At 45.9% G+C, this 4781-nt stretch overlaps 1 non-coding gene across 1 annotated transcript; it reads left to right on the top strand.

Annotated features, from left to right (window-relative positions):
- Positions 1–333: 333 nt before the first annotated feature.
- On the top strand, positions 334–440 carry LOC132484703 (U6 spliceosomal RNA). Its single transcript, XR_009531265.1, has one exon. It is a non-coding gene; the product is annotated as a U6 spliceosomal RNA (small nuclear RNA).
- Positions 441–4781: the final 4341 nt, after the last annotated feature.

The raw sequence follows: 4781 nt of genomic DNA, 5'->3' as shown, positions 1-4781 counted from the left end.
ACCAATGGGGGACTTCCCTGGTGGTCCAGTGGTTAAGACTACCCACTTCCACTGCAGGGGCTGCAGGTTTGATCCCTGGTCAGGGAACTAGGCGCACTGCGTGGCATGGCCAAAAAAAAAAAAAAAAAAAAAAACCCAATGGGACCTAATTAAACTTAGAAGTTTTTGCACAGCAAAGGAAACCATCAACAAAATGAAAACACAACCTACTGAATGGGAGAAAATATTTGCAAATGATATGACTGATAAGGGGTTAACATCTAAAATATATTAACAGCTTATACAGCTCAATAGCCAAAAAGCAAACAACCTCATTAAAGAATGGGCAGAAGACTGCTCACTTTGGCAGCACATATACTAAAGCTGTAACAATACAGAGAAGATTAGCATGGCCCCTGCGCAAGGGTGACATGCAAATTCATGAAGTGTTCCATATTCTAGAGTAAAAAAAAATGCACAGAAGACCTAAATAGATATTTTTTCAAAGAAGATATACAGATGGCCAAAAGGAACATGAAAAGATGCTCAACATCACTAATCATCAGAGAAATGCAAATCAAAACCACAATGAGAGATTTTCTCCCACCTCTCAGAATGGCTCTCATCAAAAAAATCTACAAATAACAAATACTGGCCAGGATGTGAAGAAAAGGGAGCCCTAGCCCAGTGTTGGTGGGAATGTTAATTCACACAGCCACTATGGAAAACCGTATGGAGGTTCCTTTAAAAACTAAAAATAGAGCTACCATATGATCCAGCAATCCCACTCCTGGGCATATATCCAGAAAAGAAATTCTAATTCAAAGATATACATGCTCCCCAATGTTCATAGCAGCTCTGTTTACAACAGCCAATTATATATATATATATATATATATATATATATATATATATATATATATAAAATTTTTTTTAACAAAGAAACCTTCTCTACCTTACTTCTAACTACAAGAAAGGAGTGTGGCATGTGATCCACAAAACCAGTATAGAGACTATACTTATCTGGAAAAGAAATGATAAAATGATGGTTTCAACACAGGCATATGCATTTTTGAGTGTTTTATTTATATCAAATTGGATAAAATGTGTGTATTTCTCAGACAGAAAAGACACGTCGAGGTAGGAATGTACCTTTCAACTATTCATGGGTACACAAGTACACTGGGGAGATTGTAAAAGTTCAGATGGTGATTCAGTAGGTCTGGTGGGCCTGAGTTCTATTTTTTTAACAAGCTCATTATTAACTAGTGATGCCACAGTCTCTAATTCATTAACGACAACTGAGAATAGCAGAGACATAATTAGAAAGGTAAAAATTCATATATAATTTTGAACTTAAAGTGTTTTATGGATTTTATACCTTTAATAGGATAGTAAGCACAGCAGCAACAATCATTTGTGAATATTTACTATAGACCGTGTATCTTTCTTTTTTGTGTAGGATTCCAGGAAAAAGGCCTGTGCTGCGGTCAGAGTGGGCGGGGCCCCCAGGCCGGGCCGCCCCTCCAGGACCCCCGACGGGGCCCTGCGCTCCTGGCGGCTCCCTCCCCCGGCGCCCCCCTCCCTCCCGGAAGGCCTCGGGGCAGAGCGGTCCCATCCCCTGCGCCCAGAACGGAGCCCGCGTTTCCGCAGAGCCGGAACTCTCGGCTCGGGGTCTCTTCTCTCCGCCGTCACGGAACTGCCCCGGAGCCCGAGGGGAGGGCGGCCTCACTGAGGCTGTCGGCTCTGGAGGGGACACGGCGGCCAAAGCCGCGACAGTCATGGGGACGGCGGGCAGGGTAAGTGGGCGCCGACCCTCCGCCTGGTCTGGTGCCCGGGCGGCAGCGCAAGACCAGCTTTTGAGGGGCAGGGGTTCGCTGCCACCCGCCACTGCTGTGTAGAAAGAGCGGCCCCCAGCGTCTGGTCCCGGGGAACTTCGGTCCCTCCTCTCGTCCCTGCCCTCGGCCTGGCTCGCGCGGCCTGGGGGGCGTGGGGAGGGGGTCTGCCTGAGCGTCCTGAGGGGAAACGGGGCAAGGGAGGCACAGGGTCCGGCTGCAGCGTCAGCGCCCCTCCTCCTGACTGCGGGGAAAGCGGCTGAAAACTCCGGAGGCTCGCAGGCCCCTTATTCAGCCGAGTCCCTCTGCGCTCCTTCCTCCCTGAGCTAAAGTACCGGGGGGAGGGGACAGAGCAGGGGACCGGCACAGGTAATGGGGACCATCAGCAGGTGATTGTTAACTAAGGAAAACCAGCTCTCCCAACGTGAGGAATGTAGCGCTTTTCTTTGTATGCGAAGATGCCAGAGTCTGGGCTCACTGAATTCCTGCCTTTGATATGCACCTCAGCGCCCTGGGCCCTGCATTCTGTATTTGCATATCCTGAGTTCCTAAGGGCCCGCAGCTCACACTGGAGGGCTGCAAGTGCTGATGACTGTGACATCCTTTGTTTACTGAGATGGCAAGAAATATTCCATTTCTCACAGGCTTGAGGGGCAGACAGTGAAAAAGAGTCGGAGAATCTCACTCAGCATGTACTTTGGTTTACATATAGATAATATTTATACGTAACTGTGCTAATAGAGGTTCTCAAGTGCAATCAACTTGTACTACTGCCCTCTATGTATTAATTTCATCAATATCATAAGATAAATGCCTATAGAATTGACTTAATCCATTTAAATAGGATAATGATTTTTAAAGGAAACATAATAGAAATATAACAACAAAACCTTTACCACTGAAGGCTGGGTCTGGAACAACCTAAATAAATGTTCCATTGTTAAAATATTGAAAGATGTATTCAATAGAAATATCAACACAAATGACAACTAATACGGGCAGCAGAATGTTGAAATGTTCTATCTTTATCATTAAAGTGGCAGAAAATCATTTATTAGTAGGCACTGGGGGCAGAAGATGCCTGATTTTCTATCTTTGTCATATTTGTACAGTTGTTTCAACAAGTAACTTAAAGACAAAATGGAAAAACAAGGAGGTTTGTGCCTGAGATCATGTTGATGTGAAACCAGGGATGGCCACCTTGTGCCAGGTGAGTTAAGTTTACTTGGCAGGTAGACCGCAGAGCTCCTGAGAAGCAAGGGTTGGAATTTTTCTGCTGGGTGCCCCTTAGGTTCTGTGACTTGACTGATTGTGAATCATGTTTCGGGAAAGGCCTGATCACAGGAAAAGGGTGGGAATAGAGTGATTTGGGGAGCAGCTAACAGCATTCATCACGGCTCACGGCCTGAATGAATTTTAAAGAAACAGGAAAACAAATGCTTCTTATGGAATCAGAGAATGTGAGGGCTGGACAATCCCAGAAAATGAGGAACACTCATTCCATTTTCCAAATGAGAAAACAGAGGCCCAGCAAGGTGAAATCCCTCACCCAAGTTGCACCTGTCTCTCCTCCCCACTGCATGATTCATGAAAGCAGGAATCTTCCTGTCGTGATCACTGCTGAACCCCAAAAAGGGCCAGGCATCTAGCAGCTGCTCCAAAAATTTTGGTTGACTGTAGGAACAATGCTATTCCTTTCTTTCTCACTCTTATTCAGGATTGTGCCAAGAACTCCCCAGGTTGCAATGTAATTCGATAAATGTAAATATTAATTGAGTTTTGTTGTGATGAGGACTTAGGCTTTGAAGGTAACAGACTTGGTTCAGATCTTGGTTCTGCCACTCAATAGCTGTTTGGCTTTGGGAAAATTACTAAACCTCTCTGAGCTTATTTCCTCCTTTGTAAAGTGGGGATAAATGTATCTGAGCCAGCAGAGCACCTGCATGAGAGATGTGCACTAAATACTGGTCTTTCTCACTCTCCCATGCCATCTCTCTGTTCTTCCCAGAGAAGTTGTACAGAAGTACATAGTACTATTTTTTTTTAATTAATTAATTAATTATTGGCTGCGTTGGGTCTTCGTTGCTATGCGCGGGCTTTCTCTAGTTGCGGCGAGCAGGGGCTACTCTTTGTTGTGGTGCACGGGCTTCTCATTGCAGTGGCTTCTCTTGCTGCGCTTGTTGTGGAGCACCGGCTCTAGGCACGCAGGCTTCAGTAGTTGTGGCCTGCAGGCTCAGTAGTTGTAGCGCATGGGCATAGCTGCTCCGCAGCATGTGGGATATTCCCTGACCAGGGCTCGAACCCATGTCCCCTGCGTTGGCAGGCATATTAACCACTGCGCCACCAGGGAAGTCTGATATAATACTTTATAAAGAGGGGTTTTAATTTATTTCAGATAGTGTACATTTTTCTTGTAGAAAAGATTATTCCACTATAGAAACATTAACACGCAATACCACTACAAATGCAGTATTCTATGCGTTAGATATTATCAGTAAAGTTTATATGTAATTGGGCAAATGCCAAAGCACTAGGTACTGGGGAGTAAGAAGACTCAAATCTGGGGTGCCCCCCACCCCAATTTCAAGAGCAGGGTGTGTTTTTCAAATCCATATTTCATCTGGTCTTTGTTTCTCATCCATCCTCTGTGTCTGCCTTTCTCAAGAAGGCTCGGATCCTCCGCTTTCACACCCTCCCAGCTGGCTGTGCCCCAGCTCCCTCCCTGGAACCTCTGCATGCCTGGGTGTGCCTGCTCTCCCTGTGCATCACCAGCTTTGCCAGGGAGCTGCTGTATCGTGCACTGCTTGCTGTACCCCAGAGTGCCTAGACCCTTCTGGTACATGAAGTACACTCTCATCACCATGAGTGCACGCCCATCCCCTTACCTTATATCCTGCCTCTAAGCCAGGCTTGGGGGTGAGTACAGTGTGCATTCAGCTATGTAAGGTGCCGGGATCAAAGTGAAGT

This window comes from Mesoplodon densirostris, chromosome 2 (genome assembly GCF_025265405.1).
Source record: "Mesoplodon densirostris isolate mMesDen1 chromosome 2, mMesDen1 primary haplotype, whole genome shotgun sequence".
Classification (NCBI taxonomy): domain Eukaryota; kingdom Metazoa; phylum Chordata; class Mammalia; order Artiodactyla; family Ziphiidae; genus Mesoplodon; species Mesoplodon densirostris.
Note: the sequence above shows the minus strand (reverse complement) of the source record. Positions and strands in the feature narration are given on the sequence as shown.